This window comes from Lepidochelys kempii, chromosome 2, assembly GCF_965140285.1.
Source record: "Lepidochelys kempii isolate rLepKem1 chromosome 2, rLepKem1.hap1, whole genome shotgun sequence".
In the NCBI taxonomy this organism is placed as follows: Eukaryota; Metazoa; Chordata; order Testudines; family Cheloniidae; genus Lepidochelys; species Lepidochelys kempii.
In genome coordinates this window covers 84662840-84682279 of record NC_136381.1, presented here as the reverse complement: position 1 = coordinate 84682279, position 19440 = coordinate 84662840, and positions in this window count along the sequence as shown.

Sequence of the window (19440 nt, the reverse complement as noted above, 5' to 3'; positions counted from 1 at the left end):
GAAATCTTTTAACAGACCAGTGTTTTCTGAGCTCCCTCTTCTCAGCCTTGGCAAACAGACCTGTCTCCAGGGTTGGGGCTAACAGTCCTTATTCACAACTATTGTGTTTGAGGGGATGCTCCTTATACAGGCTATGGCTTTACCTTTCTGGTGTGGTTTCTTTACTAACCTCTTTTTATCTAACTATGCATCCAGGCAGGATAGTATGGCACAGATATACTGAGGAGCATATTTTAATTTTAAAAAATAATCCAAATACTTCCTAGTTCTCCACAGCTTGCCCGCTCCTCTGAAGCATCTGGTACTTATCAGTGTTATTGTTCTTTCTTTGTTCTTATGATTCCTCCTGCCGTTCTGCACCACTGTCTGTTCTTCTTGCTGAAACATGGGGAGCAGGAGCCTGAAGAGAACAAAGTTAAGCAGAATACTGCTAAATTGTAAATTGGTTTTGAAGTCTCAGACTAGCTTTCTTTCCAGAAATAATTCTAGATCATGGTAGCATTTAGTAAGAACACTAAAAATATTGACAGGTTTCAGAGTAGCAGCCATGTTAGTCTGTATTCGCAAAAAGAAAAGGAGTACTTGTGGCACCTTAGAGACTAACCAATTTATTTGAGCATAAGCTTTCGTGAGCTACAGCTCACTTCATTGGATGCATTCAGTGGAAAATACAGTGAGGAGATTTATATACACACAGAACATGAAAAAATGGGTGTTATCATACACACTGTAAGGAGAGTGATCACTTAAGATGAACTATTACCAGCAGGAGAGCGGGGTGTGGGGGAGGGGAAGAAAACCTTTTGTAGTGATAATCAAGGTGGGCCATTTCCAGCAGTTAACAGGAATGTCTGAGGAACAGTGTGTGTGGGGGGGAATAAACATGGGGAAATAGTTTTACTTTGTGTAAAGACCCATCCACTCCCAGTCTCTATTCAAGCCTAAGTTAATTGTATCCAGTCTGCAAATTAATTCCAATTCAGCAGTCTCTCGTTGGAGTCTGTTTTTGAAGTCTTTTTGTTGTAATATTGCAACCTTTAAGTCTGTAATCGAGTGACCAAAGAGATTGAAGTGTTCTCCAACTGGTTTATGAATGTTATAATTCTTGACATCTGATTTGTATCCATTTATTCTTTTACGTAGAGACTGTCCAGTTTGGCCAATGTATATGGCAGAGGGGCATTGCTGGCACATGATGGCATATATCACATATGGCATATTGGTGGATGTGCAGGTGAACGAGTCTCTGATAGTGTGGCTGATGTGATTAGGCCCTATGATGGTGTCCCCTGAATAGATATGTGGACACAGTTGGCAACGGGCTTTGTTGCAAGGATAGTTCCTGGGTTAGTGGTTCTGTTGTGTGGTGTGTGGTTGCTGGTGAGTATTTGCTTCAGGTTGGGGGGCTGTCTGTAGGCAAGGACTGGCCAGTCTCCCAAGATTTGTGAGAGTGATGGGTCGTCCTTCAGGATAGGTTGTAGATCCTTGATGATGTGTTGGAGAGGTTTTAGTTGGGGGCTGAAGGTGATGGCTAGTGGCGTTCTGTTATTTTCTTTGTTGGGCCTGTCCTGTAGTAGGTGACTTCTGGGTACTCTTCTGGCTCTGTCAATTTGTTTCTTCACTTCAGCAGGTGGGTATTGTAGTTGTAAGAATGCTTGATAGAGATCTTGTAGGTGTTTGTCTCTGTCTGAGGAGTTGGAGCAAATGCGGTTCTAACGTAGAGCTTGGCTGTAGATGATGGATTGTGTGGTGTGGTCTGGGTGAAAGCTGGAGGCATGTAGGTAGGAATAGTGGTCAGTAGGTTTCCGGTATAGGGTGGTGTTTATGTGACCATATTGGCACACTATTGTGATGGGTTACCCCCGGGGTGCCCCTGGAACTGGAGTACCACTGAACCCCCTGACCCACCAGCCTAGGTTCCCTCTCACATTGTACTGCTGTGAAACCCACCAGCCTGCACTTCACCAGCATTCACACAGGTAGGGATGCACCCAGCTGCAGTTACATGCAGGGTCTCTAACCACCAGCTTCCCAGGCTAGGACCCCAGAGCAGTACCTTCCTGCCCTGGTCAAATCTGGCCAGTGTATGGGTTTAATACCTGGTCCGCCTCCCCCTCAATGTGAAGAGAACAATGCACACTTGTGGTAACCAAGCAAAGATTTCCCCCAATCACTCCAGTCAAAGCTCACTGGTTTAGATTAAAACAAAAACAAGTTTATTAACTACAAAAGCTAGATTTTAAGTGACTATGAGTGATAGCAAACCGATCAAAGCTGATTACCTAGCAAATTAACAAAAAACATAAACTAAGCTTAATATACTCAATAGATTGGATATGAATTAGCAGATTCTCACCCTAACTGATGGTACAGGCAGACTTTTAGAGTCTTAAGGCACAAGCTATACTTGCTTTGCAGCTTGAAATCCCCAGATATTTCATACGCAGGCTAGAAATCCTTTTAGCCTGGGTCCAACACTTCCCCCAGTTCAGTTGTTGGTCTTCAGGTATTTCCAGAAATCTCCTTGTGTGACAGATGATGTCACTCCCTGCCTTATATAGTTTAGCATATGGTGGGAACTCTTTGTTTCAAAACGTGGTTCCCAGACCAGTTTGTGGAAAAATACTGACATCCCCAGGTGGAGTCCAGAATCATGTTGCCTGGTCACATGTCCATGTGGTGTCATAGCAGCCATTACTATGCTGTACTATACATAACATTACAGGCTATCTGTAGTGTTCTCAGGAAGGCTCACCAGGTGGGGGATAAACTTCTCCTAAGGCCTATTGTTTTTCCTAATGGCTCATTGCCCTGAATAGCCCTTCCCCACCTTCTGTCTAGACTGAAAGCATCTTGTCTAGTGGGCCTTACCCAGGTGTAACTACATTTGAAGTACAGATACATAGTCAATATTCATAACTTCAGATACAAAACCGATACATGCATACAAATAGGATAATCATATTCAGCGAATCATAGCTTTTCCAATGACACCTCACATGACTTATCTTGCATAAAATACATCATAATTATGCTATAATCATATTGTAATGATATCACTATGAAGACTGTGGGCTGCAGAGTCACACTGCTGAAACATGGGAAGCAGAAGCCTGAAGAGAACAAAGTTAAGCAGAATACTGCTACATTGTAAATTGGTTTTGATGACTTAGGCTAGTTTTCTTTCCAGAAATATTTCCAGATCATGGCAGCATTTAGTAAGAACACTAAAAATATTGGCACACTATTTCTCCCTAAGAAAATTAATTCCACCTAAAAACCTTCTTGCTTGTCTTTGGTATCATAGCAAGTTTCAAACTCTGTCTCCTCACTACACCAATAACCTCCAACAATTTGCATAACTTCAGCTCTCTTGAATATGTGAAGGAAATATAGAGTGGAATTATAAAGCTCTTGAGCCCAAATGACATTATTGTGTTCTTTAATTAAACACTGCCATAACAACTTCATTGTGTTTGCTTTCCATAGTCAGAAGAAATAAAACTGGCAAGGACAACAAGAATTTGTAGGAGTTTTGATGCAATAAATGACAACCAGCCTGTGCATGTAGTGAGTCATTCATAACAACCATCACATGAAAACAGGATAGCTCAGTGCAAAGGTCATACATTCCTTCCCGATTTTGCTGTCACCGGGGGAGCCAGGTATAACATAGCCCTAGAAGTTTACAACTTACCAAATGTACATTGTGTTATACTTGCTTATTCATGAGAGACAGTGGATGTTCAGAACACGGCAGTCCACCTACACAGCATGCAGCAGAAGATTAGTGCATTTTTATTACCCCTGCCCAGCTGTCACCTTTACAGATGCTGTCCATGAATCACAAGTGCAATTCAGACACAAACAGAAAATGCCAGTAGAATGGCTTCATTTTCGACAATGCTGTCAAATTCTGGGAATGTCAATGGAAAACTTAATATCTGCTCAGAGAGAGCTTGCAGCAAGCTGTAAACGTAAGATCTTTTATATATATAAAAATGATTGAGAAGACTAACAGCCCTCAGCTGTCTCATCCTATAGTGCCCGGCTGAAATTTAGCTCAACCAGGTAGAGGCTGCTATTCAAGCTGTCAGGGCCAGTAGTTGTTCTGATGTTGAGATTCATATCTATGTATTAAATTGTGATGATACAGCTGAAAACACCTAGATGCTCTGAAGTCTTAATTAATAACCCACAGGGGACAAATTCACCCAGCTCATGACTTGCAGAGTTATATGTATGGGAAACTGAAATACTTGGCAAAATATTTGGGTTTTGATGCAGTGAACAAATCACAGTTAACAAAGGATGTTTTCAGACTCAGGCCCCAAATAAATAAATCCAACTGAACATTTGCATAGATGCAGCATGTGTTTTGGAACTAAGGTCTTTATAATCATCAACTACTCCAAACAAAAAATGAGGTGACACTCTTTGTCCAGCCACAGTCAAATTCACGGGAGGTGGAGGGCACAGGAGAAGGCCAGGATCCTTCAGATTAACCTGTTGGTGAGGTGGGGTTTGCTTCTGCGTGGAAGTAGCAGCAGGTCTGGCACTTTACCCTTGGATATCTCCTGAAATCTGTAAGGATCTTGGGGGATCTGCCAGATGCCAAGGCTTTCTGCCTATGCCACGCTCCATGCCTGCACACTGTCTTCAGAGCCCCCAAAAGCTTGGCAATGTGCTTCTTCCACTGGTGGCTATCTACAGGATTCCCCATGGAATGGGGTCCAGTGCACAGTATTGAACTACAAAAAAAATATAGTAAAGCCTAGGGCTAGAATGTCTCTTTTCAGGGGAGCTGCTGCGAGGTGGGATTTGCATCATTTTATTATTATTTTATTACTCTTAATAGCATTATTCCTCCATATTACAGCATAGGGACTTTTAAAAACAAAAAGCTTCACAACATGTAAACTGTTTAAAAATAAAAAGGGGAAAGCTACAGTCTGAAATTCATCCCCATGAGTAACCAATAAATCCTGACCCCGACCCGACTCCTTAGGTTTGGGTAGTCTGGAGTTTTGTTAAACCCTTCGCAGAATTCCTGCATTTTAGTTGCCCAAACACTCTCATTCTCCTTTGACTTTCCTTAAAATTCTCACTGTGCCTAAGTGCTGTCCTCTGGAGGTCACTGATCATGATGTCTTGTATCCTAATGTGTTCTTGAGTTGCTCATTCCTACCCTTAGGGATCACTCCAATTGCTCCAATAATCGCTGGGATCGTCTTTGTTCTCGTTTTCCTTAAACGTTCCACTTTGTGGGAGAGTTCTTCATACTTCACCATCTTCTTGCTTCTTTTTTATGTTTCTGTCTGCTGGTATGGCAATGTCAATTAACATGGTCTTGCTTGTCTTCTTCTCTACAGCAACTATATCTGACCTGTTCAGTCTGTGACAATTGCCAGATCCCATAAAATCTTAGCCTCTTCATTCTCTAGAGCTCTTTCAGTTTTGTGATCTTAATACTGCATAGTTCATTAAAAGCTGTATATGCCATAGAGACTCCAATGCATGCACTTGTTGATCTTGTTGAGTCAGGGCATATATTTTCTCCCAGCCAGGGTCCTGCAGGCTCTGAGCCATGGTCCACCATCTCTTCCTTTTTGGAACACATTCTGCAGTTCAGGGAGCAATTCTGTCTGTCTGTTTTGTTTCAAACAAAATTAATCCCTAAAGACTGTTTTTGCATCCTTTAATCTGTCTTTTGAGGTATCTTTCTACAAGCCAAGATTTTATTAATCTCTGATCACTAATGGGTTTGATCTTTCTGCACAACTCTCTGTGTATCGACTTCAATGTAAATCTTTCGAGTCTTTCTTTGGTGATTTACTTTTGCCTTTCATTTATACTTTCTTGGGTTGGGGCACATGCTTGGCCTTCACTTGTTATCATGACCAGATGTTTTATTCTGACTCCTCATATTTTTTGATGTTATATTCTTCATTGTCAATTGCTTCCTTCACAGATAGACATTTTCTTTCATCACATTATCGGATGGACATCCAGTCCATGTCTTGATTGATATTCACTACTTGGTGCATTGCCAGGAGCTTTCTTGTTGGGATGTCAATTTTTTTTCATTCCCTCTTGATACCACTTGATCATTCTGGCAGTGTACCGTACTACTGGAATATCATTCCCATATTAATGGCTCAGATCAAATTCTTTGTGTTGAGTTTTGTCCTTAGTCTAGTTCTTATTAATCTGTGATATTCTTTCCTCACTTCTTTGACTTCCTTATGTTGCAACTCTGACAGTTCCCTGATTTCAAGGTATTGGTAGGGGCCATGCTGAGAGAGATTTTGGATAATACCTATGTTAACTTGTGTGCCAGTTTACTGCCCCTCTTTATAGACCCTGATGCACATTTAGTTACCCCAAACCATAGCTGCATATCTTCACCAAACTTTTCTACATGCCATTAGTCTCCTTTTGTGGTGTTATTATTAATTATTATTATTACTTGCATTACAGTAACACCTAAATGCCTCAGTCATGGACTAGGACCACATTGTACTTGGCCCTGAACAAAGACAGAACAAAAAGAGCTTGCAACCCTTTATGCGGATAGTGAAAAACCTGTGCTATATTTGCAGTGGATGTGCAGTATGTATTTTTTCAAAAAGATTATAGTCAGATGAAATCACATCCAGTTTTCATTGTAAGACTCAGAGGCATGTCTCAATGAATGCTTTTTAGGTGCTAGTTTTCAATCACTATCCTTTTTGGCCCTAGAACTGAATTTATAACCAGAGTTTATGACAAAAAAAAAAAAGTATACTGATTTCAGCCTCATACTGAGAAAATGGCTAACTATTTTTAGTTCATTTTTTAAAAAAATGTTCACTTGTGGAGAGAGCCCACCCCAGAGTTTTAGTAATTTATAAGCAACTGAAAGCAGGAAAGCAGTATGGAAACTTAACTAGAACTGGTGCTGCTGCTCCTGACATAATAAATAAAAACAGGGTTTTGTCAGGTTAGGGTTAACTGCAGTGGAGTATCTTGGTTTCGCTAGTATGAAGAAGAATGGGAAAGCAAGCAGCTTAACCAAAATTAGTTTCCATAGTGATGAATATAAGTTAAGATTTCAAGTTCTCCTCTAGTTACTAAGGAACAATCCAAATTATTTAATCGATGGTACAACACTGTCAAGAACACAGTTGATATCATTTTGTTGCTTGATTATCTTTCTGCAGAAAAAGAGTTTATTCAGCATGGGGTCGGTATCAGAGTATCTTTTGGGATCTGGTACTATGCTAGTGTTATAAATAATCCCTGAGCTCAGAGTGTTTTCTATTAGAGCAATTCAAAGAATATAAAGGTAAAAGCAGAATTCAACCACAACTTCTCTAAATCATTGTATGGTCTCCTTTATTGATTCTACATTAATAGCAGCAGCTCGTAATACCATCCAAGAGAGTGGCAGCGTTTAAATTATACACTATGTGTCAGGTCCAGCTACTGCACAAAGACTATAGTGAGAACAAGATGTAGCACAAAGTGGATTCATTATAGGGGCAAAGATTGTAACGGGAATAGGTTATAGCACAAAATGAACCATACTTATTACTGATAAGTGTACAATCTGATAAGTGTACCTGTACTTCCTCATTATATTATTTTAATCAGTCCATTATATTTCTAGGCAATATGCTCCCTCATTATAGGTAAATGTGGAGTCCCTTTGAAAAATATAAAGGGATATTTTCAGAATGTTTGGCTTTCTGGGTGTGCATTTGATTTTATGTTTTTCAGTGTACACTATATAAAGGAATGTTCACTGATAAGTGCTAATAATGTATAAACATTATGACCTTATTTGAAAGCATCTAAAAATAAAATTTAAAAACATTTCAAATGCTTGTAACTAGCGTTTGTCGATAATGGAAAAAATTTGTGTGGAAAAATAATGATCTGATGAAATCAAAACATTTCATGGGAACATATTAACTTTGTGGAAATTTTCAACAGGAAATTATTGAAATATTTCACTTTGTTCAGGGCAAAACATTTTGGTTTGCCAGTCATTTTTACTTGCATTAGAATAATGCTATTAACACCAAAGTCAAAACAAAAACCTTTCAATCTTATTGAAATGAAACATTTCCATAAAACATTTAAATAAGATCAAAACAAAATATTTTGAAATATTTCATTTTGTTAACAATTTGCAGATTTTGACTTTTCATCTGGATTTGGGATGACACCAACTTTTGAAATCTCAGAATTTCCCGAGAGATGGAAAGTCTATTTTTCAACCAGCTCTGCTTGTAAGAATCAATACATGCTATATGTAGTACTGGGGCTTTTTAAAGAATAGTTCCATTAGCATAACTTGAAAGCCCATATTGTGTTTTTAACACATTATGGTATTAATTGCTATTTAAAGACAGAAAGACCTATTTATTGGCTTTTCTCGCTCAAGAATATGATTCTGTACTGAGGAGAAGGAACAACATTTCTTCTAATGATTTCTTTATCCGTCTTGGCCTCTTTCTATCAGCATCCACTTTAAAAGAAGTTGAGTGGGGATAGAGTGAACTACAACAAGCTACACTAAGGTTTATCTCCTGACTTGATTCCTAGGTTCCAAGGCCTGAAAGGACCATCGTAATCACCTTGTCTGATCTCCTGCATAACACAGGCCATTGAATTTCTCCAAAATAATTCCTACATCATATCTTTTAGAAAAGCATCCAATCTTGATTTAAATATTATCAGTGAAGGAAAATCCACCATGACCCTTGGAAAATTGTTCCAATGGTTAATTATTCTCACTGTTAAAAATTTATGCCTTATTTCTAATCTTAATTTGTCTAGATTCAGCTTCCAGCTTCCATTGGATCATGTTATACTTTCTCTGCTAGATTAAAGAGCCCATTATTAAATATTTATTCCCCCATGTAGATACTTATAGACTGTAATCAAGTCACCCCCTTAACCTTCCCTTTGTTAAACTAAATAGATTGAATTCCTTGAGTCTATCACTAGAAAGCATATTTTTAATCCTTTAATCGTTCTTGTGGCTCTTCTCTGAACCTTGTCCAATTTTTCAACATCCTTCTTGAACTGTGGCCACCAAACTGGACACAGTATTTCAGCAGTCGTCACACCAGTGCCAAATACAGAGGTAAAATAACCTCCCTGCCCTACTCAAGGTTACCCTGTTTATGTATCCAAGGATTGCATTAATCCTTTTGGCCACAACATTGCAGCAGGAGCCCTTCAGCTGATTGTCCACCGTGATCCCCAAATCTTTTTCAAACTTCCCAGGATAGAGTCTTCCATTCTGGAATGATGAAGTGGAGAAGAATTTAAATACTTAAAAAATCTCTTTCATTGATGCTTCTCTACTGTCCTGGCTTTGCTGATGATGTCCAAGTGGAATCATAGGATATACTTGGTGTGTTAAGCCGCAGTCTGGAATTTTGACTTTTAAAATCTTCTCACACCCCCTCTTTTTCCATAGTTGGAAAAAGTAAAAAAGTCAGCGTAACTGGGATTCCACCCCACAATTTCAAAGGGAGCCCCTTTTTTGATGAAAAAAAGAATGCATTCCCAATAGTTCAGCCAGCTCCAGTCTCTGCTCTTTCTGCTCTGGGGGCAGCCCAACTGCACACTTCTCCTTGCTTAGGGCTCCAGGTATCCCCACAATACAGACCTCACTGTCCATTGAATAATTAATAGGACACTTTTCAGTCATGCAAGTATTCTTGTTCTACATACAAATTGCAATAATGTACAATGTACTTTTTGGGGTAAGAAAATACTCAGAAAGATAAACCGAGGTGACCAATAAGATTTTACCTAAGTCTCCCTTTCCCCTTGTTGCCAGCGAAAGCTCTTCTAGCTGTTGCCGAGATGTCTGCCATTTATCCATTTCTCCCTGGTATATTTGGAGGTACTATTAATACTGTAATATATAATGTTGTTTGACACTAAAGAATAAAGATACAAACAAAGAGCCTAATTCTGGACTCCTTTTTCAGAGCAATCTCTGCAAAAATATATCAGAAAATATAATGAATGCATTATTTCAGTTTCTCTAAGCTCTAGTTCTAACTCTTGTTCTCAGGCAGTATGGTGATGGGGTTGTTATAAATATCTAGATTTCCTTTTTGTCATTTATATGGTACTTATTATTAGAAAGACTGACAAGATATTTTTCACTACCAATACAGGTAATGCCTTTACCTCAGAAAGCTCTTACTGCAGCTATTAAGGCTCTCAGTACTATTCAGGTGATGCCAGATTTATATAAAATACCTCTTCTTTCTAAAAAAAAACCAGTGTGAACTTCATAGATATGTGGAGTAAATATTAGACATGTTAAAAGTGAATGAGCCATAAATTTTTCAGAGGCGGTTAAGCACTGTCGTGATTGTTTACCTCTGTGTGTCAGAACTGTGCTTCCACATATATCTTTTAAATCCCATATCCCTGAGGCAAATACAAAATAAGAAAAGCCCTGGGTTAAACTCTTGTATTCTTGCATCCCCCAGAGGATATTGACAAAACAGGGCTATCTCCTTTCTTATGCATCTGCCAGAACACCGATTTTGACACCTTACCTCCTGCTGGGTCCTGGTAGCTCACTGAGACCTAGCCTTTGCTTTTACCAGCAGAATACTGTCCCTTAGTAGCTGTGCTAATGAAATGTGACACAACAAGGAGCACAGTTTAGAGGGAGCTTCTTTTTCAGGAGCAAGTTGATTGGATTCTATTTCAGGATAAATATTGCCCCTTCCTTTTCCTCTCTCCTTCTTTGCTATCTCCTTTCTAGAATTCAGGCTAAAGACTGTAAGGCAGTTTTTGCAGTGAGAGCAGGAAATTGGAGGTGGTTCAAGTGTGGCTAATCAAATTATATTTACATTGGCCACAGTTCAATTACTAACCATTTTTAAAGGCCAGACCTCTCAGAAGATTGATGGCAATATTTATGTATGGGAAAGGGGTAAGAAATTGAGCTGATGGTATACAAAATTGAATTTTCTGACTACTGCTGCAATTCTCAAGTTAATACACTGTATTACAACACAGAAACATGTTAACTAAGTTTGTGTTGCTTTAATGGCATGTGGATATAATATACAGCATTGGGGAAGCCTTCTATATGAATTAATATTGAAACCTTCTAACTATTTCAGCCATCTTCCACCAGGTTAACCAAGGATGAAAGCCACAAGCGATGATTCATAGATTTCAAGGCCAGAAGGGACCATTGTGATGATCTAGTCTGGTCTCCTGTATAACACAGGCCATAAAACATCTCCAAAGTATGTCCAGGTACAGACTGCAGTAGCATAGGTACCTGTAAATCCTCTCCATCAGACAGGCCGCGGCTGGTCAGCATAACCTCATAAGTGACAGACACAGGTTGGGGTGAGAGTGTTGTGAAAATCAGGATCCAGGCATCCCCAGGGGGAGAACAGAAGGTATGAACCTAACAAATAAGCAATTGAATCAACTGGTTGTATATAAACGGTGTATAAAAATAAGTCAGGTAAGGCCTTTTATGAATGTTTGTAATGTTCAAAATTGTAATTGTAACAGTGGTGCAAATTCAGCATTACCTCACAACACCAATAAAACCTGGAGTATTGTGTCCAGTTCTGGGCACCACATTTCAGGAAAGATGTGGACAAATTGTAAAAAGTTGAGCGGAGAGCAACAAAAATGATTAAAGGCCTAGAAAACATGACTTATGAGGCAAGATTGAAAAAACTGGGCTTATTTAGTCTGGATAAGAGAAAACTGAGGGGGGACATGATCACAGTCTTCAAGTATGTAAAAGGTTGTTATAAAGAGAAGGGTAATAAATTGTTCTCCTTAACTACTGAGGACAGGATAAGAAGTAATGGGCTTAAATTGCTACAAGGGAGATTCAGGTTAGACATTAGGAAAATCTTCTCAATGGTAAGGTAGTTAAGCACTGGAACAAATTACATAGAGAGGTTGTGGAATCTCCGTCCCTGGAGGTTTTTAAGAACAAACACCTGTCAGGGATGGTCTAGGTAAAACTTAGTCCTGCCTCAGAGCAGACGACTGGACTAGATGACCTATCGAGGTCCCTTCCAGTCCTACATTTCTATGATTTCTATGATGAGAGGGTGGTGAAGCACTCAGGCAGGCAGGGGCCACCTCCCCAACCAGAGACTAGCTCCAAGCATCTAGCATTGTACAACCCAGAAAAAGACAAATGATGGGCCATTAGGATTAATGGGAAAACATTGAGACATCACAGCTATAATTTCCCCACCCAGATTAACCATGTGTCACCATGCCAGGAGTGGAGTGAGGTGGGGGAAGTAAAAAAGCCCTTTTATTAAAAGGAGGCTTGAAACTGAAGTCTTCCTCCAGAGCTGAGGGACAGTCTTGTAGATGGGGGACTGTCTGTGAATGCTGGATCCCTTCTATGACTGGGGGCAAGGTGGGAAACTGCTCAGAGGCAACAGGTAACTTGTATTACAAAAGGGAATTTTGGAGTGTGAAGCCTGAAGTTGCATCTTTATGTTTATTTTCTGTGTCACCTATATGTTTGCTTCCCTTGCTCTTTCACCCGTGAGCCTGTGATTTTTCTATTCAATACACTTTTTGTTTATTTTTACCCCAAGCTGGTCTCTGTTGTGCAAAATGTGTGGGGTGTGTGTTTCTGGGGCAGTTTTCATGTCTTCGGGGGTGGTGGACTGGAGGGGAAAACTCTGAGTGTCTGGTAGATAGATTTGGGGAGACTTTGGACTGGAAGGGCTGTTGGGGCACCCTGGAAAGAGTGACTAGGCTGGTGAAAGCCAGGGTGAGACCTTTATGCTTGTGGGCTGGCTACTGATGTCAGGGACCTGAACCACAACAGCACAGCATTAAGGCAATGTTACAAGTCAGGCAGTGACAGAACTCCTTACTGGTCTGGGTGATTCCCAGAACGTCACCCATGTGGCCAGTGAGTTTGGGGGATACTGGGAATCATTTTCTGCTATTCAGGCTTCCATGGAAATTGGCCACAAGTTGTAGCTATCCTTTCCAAGCAACCAAAGTGGTGATGGAAATACCTTAGAGGTGAATGGCTCTGCTGGTGTGACAGCAGCATTTAATCAAGCCCTTAATATGAAGGAATCCTTAGCTTCCTCTGACAATCAGTGAAGTTGGTAAAGATGGTATCAGAATATTTTGAATTCGGACTGTTTATGGCTAGCAAAAGAGAGACAGCCCTGCTTCTGGAGCCAAACCCCTTTAGTGTTGTAATTGACATATTCAGCTTTCTACAAATTAAATATTACCTAAACATACGCGTGCACAGCTCATTTCATTAGGGTGTGCACCCAGGGAAAAATTTTTTTTAAAGGCGAAGATTTATTGAATTCTCAATCATAAAGGACATTATTTTTATTCATCAAACTAACTAAAGAAACTAAAACTTAACTAAACTTAATTTTTTTTTAAATTAACAACTAAACTTTACTTAAAAAATACAAACTTAAAAAATGAGACACAAAATACCAAATTTTTGCAGTAGTGATAACCAGGCGTATACAAAGATACAGTCAATTTTCATGATCTTTATCTTTAACCAGATAATGAGCTAACCCAAATTGACCAAAACAGATTAAGGTTTCTTCATCTTCCTGTCCTAGAGAATGAGATGTTGCTCACCAGGTGTTATGGACTTAAATTCCTCAATCACATCATTGTAATTAACTGACAAAGCCAAATCTTGTTCAAGGTACAAAATCATGAGTGAGTCGAGGCGTTGTTGGGACATTGTACTTCTTAGTTTGTTTTTTACACGTGCTAGTTTCGAAAAGGCTCTTTCACATGAACAGCTTGTAACAGGTAAGACTGCAAAGCGTTGAATAGATTTGTAAAAGGCCTGGAACATGGAAGACCGATCCGATTCCTTTAGCCAATGAAGCCACTCTCTGGTGGTGGTCGTAGTGCTACCTTTAGGAACAGATCCATCATAACCCTAAAGCAATCCAACTTCAGATTCCAACTCATCCAAGGACACTTTAAATTTGTTGGCAATGATTCTCATATTGTCCCTGCCAATGTCTAAGCTCAGCAGTTTTCCCATTGCAGTCACAGTTTTACAAGTCTTCTGTTCAAATCGCTGGTCAATGCCGGTAATCATTGAGTCTAGGAGTGGGTAAAATGAAGTTATTCTCTCCTGCTCCTCTTTTGTATCAAAGTGATGCTGGTACTTAAACGCATCATCAATACGAGTGGATGTTTTTCTCTTCTTAACTGGAGGAATCGATATATCATTCTCTACTCACATTTTCACACTGTCATTGAAAATAGATTGAAAATATTCTGGGCCACGTCTCATTGCAGCCAAAGAGTTGTGCAAGCTTTTCACCCCTGTCATTGCAGTAAGTAAACTGAGATCTGGAGCTTGAAGAGCCTTACTCACTTTTACCACCATCTGGAGAATAGGGTGCATCATGTGAAGGAAAAGATGAACCGGAATGAATTTAGTTCATGGATAAGGCCCCTGGCTTTTATTTTAGCGTCAGCAAGGCAAGTTGTTTCAATAATCTCTTGTAAAGCTTGTAAAATGGTGGAGTAGTTTTGCTTTACAGCCATCAGTGCTTCTGCTCTGCATGCCCATCTTGTGCTTGATAGTGACTTCAAAGTCTTCAACTGGGATCCTACTTCTTGTGAAATCTTTTTCATTACTGCATGTCGCACAGAAGTCCCCTCCACGAAGGCATAAAGAGTCTGAATAACACCAAAAAAATCAAAGACTGTTCTGTTTTGTTTACTTGAAGTGCATGCATCTACTAGGACAAGGTTCAAACAATGCGCATAGCAGTATAAATACAGTATTTCACTGTTTCTTGCTTTACATTTCATTTGAACTCCCGCAGTACATCCAGACATAGTAGATGCACCATCAAAACAGACAGACATCACTGATGACCAGTCAATTTTAAAAATGCCAAGGACGTCATTTAACTGGTCAAAAATAGACTGAGCATCAACTGTTAATAGTCTCTGAACAGACACAAAATATTCAACTGGATTATGTTTTTCATTGTCAAAATACCGCACCACAATGGACATCTGTTCATGGTGTCCACAGTCAGTATTGTCGTTGGCAATTACTGAGACCATTTTTCCATTTAGTGAAGACACAATCTTTTGTTGCACAACGTTGTGCAAGGCCACAATCAAATCATTTTGGATGTGATTACTCAGATAGGTAGCGTTTCGAGGAGATTGGTGCACTTGCTTTGTCATTATGGGCTCATATTTTTGGAGCATATTGACAAGATTTAGAAATAAACCTTTCTCAAACCTGTCAGCTTTTCCACTGTGACCCCTGAATGGTCTCCCACCTTTCGCCAAACACAGAACAATGTCAATCAGTTGCTCCATTAAACTTCTGTTATGGCACCGTTCTTCTTCTTGTTCAGACAGATAAGCCTGCTTGCCCTCATCCAACAATACATCAATAGGTTTCCCTTCATTAAAACTTGACCATGAAGAACAGCTCAACACATGAGATTTTGACAGTTGATGGTTTAAAACATTCGTTAGCCCTATGCCAGTTTCTGAATCCCTTATCAATACATGCTGGATCAGTGTGACCTTTGTTTGCTGCATCATTAGAGGAGAAGAAACAGCAGTAAAAGCAAAATGCTGTGTCCTTTGATGGGCTATATTCTAACCACCTATACTTTTCATACCAATCGGATTGAAAACATCTTTGTTTATTCCCTATTTTACTTCTAGGAAACATGCTCAATCTAGGCTGATAAGGACCTCTAGATAATCGAGACCGGCGTTCTAATCTATTTTTTGGAATATCACAGACCAGGTCATCAGATGGAATGTTTGATGGCTTTGAATAGGAACTACACTGACCTGAACTAAGAGACAAAGTCTGTTTCTGTTGGTCATTACTCAGTTTATTGCATGCACTGGAACTGGTGGCTTACCTTATCTTCATGTAAGTTCTTAACCAAGGAGTCCGAGATATTTGCACTACTATCAGCACCTTCATTATAATTCAGTTTATCTGCTCCTTTTCTTATCTTAACAACGAACCGATCCATATTTTAAAATTAAAAGGAGGTATCATACGATTGAATTAAAATGTAAAGCCATGGGCTTGTTATGCTATTTCAGTAGGGTACACTCGACAAAGATTACAAACATTGTAGACACTGCTCTGGGCAGGCCTGACATGGCCGCTTATATAGGTCAAAGCATTTTCTAGAATAGTAATTGGAGCGGGAGGGGAGGACCAATGGTAATGTGGCACCGCAGTAGTGGGGACGCACGGTGCGAGCGAACGCGGGCTTTCTGTACATTTCTACAACATCTATATTACGCAATTCGGTGCTTATTGCACGATACAACAATCCATACTTCAAAACTAAAAGTGCGTATCATACGATTAAAAAAAGTGGCTTTGCATTTTCATTCAGAGACATTTAGGGTGTGCCTGGGCACACCCGGCACACCCTGTACGCACGCCCATGAATATGAAGAAGATAAACTAATGATAAGGAAAAAGCTGGTGATTCTGAAATCACTGAAAATATTGCAAGAACACAAGCAGCAAAAAGCGAGCAAAAGATTCAATGAAAAGCTTCAATTGCCTCATCATTATACTTTGACAAGCAGGAGGAGTTACAAACGGTAAGTTTGAAAGCAAATTAAAATCATTCCGTTTCATCAGTCAGGGGTACACCAGGGGCATTGATCTGACCATAGTCAGCATTCCGGAAATAAGGGCTGGCTGGAGCAATCTGGTGTTTCTGTAGTCTGGATTTCAGTACGGAAGGACAAAATGTGTCTATACATGGCCAGTGCAGGTGCTTTTCAAATCCATTTTTCATTTGGCGCAAGAATCAGTGATGTGGAGTCAGGTACTTTCTTAGTGTCATTTCTTTATTTACAAAATGTACACAAGTCCTGTCCCCTTGAATAGGGGGGGGGTGACAAATGAGTAACTCCCTGCAGAAACTTCAGGTAAGATACCTCTGCCCTGTTCCTAGAAGCACCTGCCTTGCACCTCTGTCCAGAGCCTCACAGAGGTCTACTTGCATTAACAAACTCTATGCTCCTTTTCCTCCCTTGGACCATGAACTTTTCTTTCTGGAAACCTCTAATCCACATCTCCTCTCTGAGATCACATGGCCTGGAAAAAGATGAGCGTGCAGAGTTACTTTCTTTTTGTGTAGCTGCTCCGTGATACAAAGGAAACTCACAAAGGTTTAATGGCCCAGACAAAGAAAAGTGTTTAATCTGCACAGTGCATTTTAATGATGCTCTGGGTCTGAATATTCTAGATAGCATTTCATTCTGGGTGCTTATACATGACTGACCACAAATGGGCAAACCATTAGATCCTATCAGCATAACAGTATAGAGTCAGGGTCCTGTGTACACTACAGAAACTGCCATTTGTACACAATGAAGAATGTAACAATCTTTTTTAACTGTGGGCCTATGCTTAATTCAATTTAAAAAACAAACAAAAAACCCCCCAACACCTCCAGGTTTAGGCTGGCTGCTGTCTAAACCTGGGAGTGAATGATGTGCTGGGCTTGGGCAACCCAGAAAGAGAGTGGCACTAGCTGTGAGGAGATTATGGCTGGGGGTGGTGGTGCAATGAACACCTCCCATCTGTGGCTCCTGACTACAGAGTGCCTATTTGTCTGTCTGGTCTTTTATACTGGGATTATCACCATCATGTCTGAATGCCTCTCTGATATCTGACCAGGAATGGAGCTCCTAGAGGGAATTAGGGTGGCTCCATAGAGGCTGGGTCACTACAAAAAGTAATTTTCCCTCTGTTGATATTCACACCTTCTTGTCAACTGTTGGGAATGGGCCACATCCACCCTAATTGAATTGGCCTCATTAGCACTGACCCCCCCACTTGGTAAGGCAGCTCCCATCTTTTCATGTGCTATGTATTTATACCTGCTTATTGTATTTTTCACTCCATGTATCTGATGAAGTGGGCTATATCCCACGAAAGCTTATGCCCAAATAAATTTGTTAGATTCTAAGGTGCCACAAGGACTCCTCGTTGTTATTCCTGGCAGAGACTCCAATGGTAGACGATGGTAGAAACACCACTTGTCCTTCCCTTGGGAAAAACACCGCTGGTCACAAAGGACCTTCCTGTACCAGTTCTAGTGAATCTGGCCTGATATACTCTAGTACAACTGTGCGGTGAGCATGGACCTGGCTCAATGAGGTCATGACCTTGTCTCAAGGACAGTTTAACTGTACTTAGTCCAACTGGTGGCACAACTAATTCAGCTGAAAAGATTTAAAAAAAAACAGATTGAATAAATAGTAGTTCTCCTCCCTTTCTCCCTCTCAGTGTCACTTTTGTATTGAGGGCTGTAAAATTGAGGTGTAGACTTTCAGGCTTGGGCTGGAGCCTGTGCTCAAGGATCCTCCTCCCCTTGCAGAATCCCAGAGCTCGGGCTCCAGCCCAAGCCCAGCTGTCGACACCACAGTTGTACAGCCCCACAGACCAAACCCTGTGAGCACAAGTTAGCAGACCTGGGCCAGCTGCAGGTGTTTAGCAGAAGTTACTGAGGGTATGTCTACACTGCAAAAAAAGATACAGTTGATTTATAAGGAAAATTGCCATGGAGAGTTATTTTTAGGAGAGCAGGATGGCATTGAAAACAACTCATGCTGCAGAATCTGCTTCTACCTGCAGTATTAAAAAAGAAATTGCACTTTAATTATTTGTAATAAACATTCAGGCTGTCTATCCATCACCTGCATTAATTGTCTGAGACAGCCCACACAGGGTCGACAGACAGCAGGAAACTATTTCAAAGGGTTGTAAAACAGCCTTTTCTTTTGTGAATATGAGAAATTAATACCTTTCTCCGCAACCTCTTGGGCATAATCAAATTCTCAGAGCTACGGATAAAATTGTATTGTCTCCTCAGAGCAAGTGCAATTCATTCCAGACACTCTTTGTCCCTCTTGATCTGCATGCCATGCCAAACAAAACTGTCATTTACAAAAATAATGACGATCTTTACCTTCTCCTGTGCAGTATGTATAGCTGAGGGAGTCATAAAGCAGCTGTTTAACATTGCCCTCTTCACTTACTGCTCCTTTGGTGTGTCACTGGCATGTGTTTTTGGCAAAATGTGAATCATATTACTCCTGCCCACTTTGTATTTCTGAAATGTGCAAGGACAATGGCTAATTTTTGGTGGTGTCTGATTCTCCAAGCATGGCATTTTAAAAAGGGCTCAGGCCAGGTCCTCAGCTGCTGTAAACCAATGGAGCTGTGTCGATTTACACCAAGTGAGTATCTGTCCCTTACTCTTTAACAGTACTGAGCCCTCTTTCCCTTTAGTGAATGGATTCCCTCCTTTGTCCTCTTTGCCATGCTCTGGCACAGTTACTACTGTCCCATCTCCCTGTCCATTTCTCTCTTTTTCC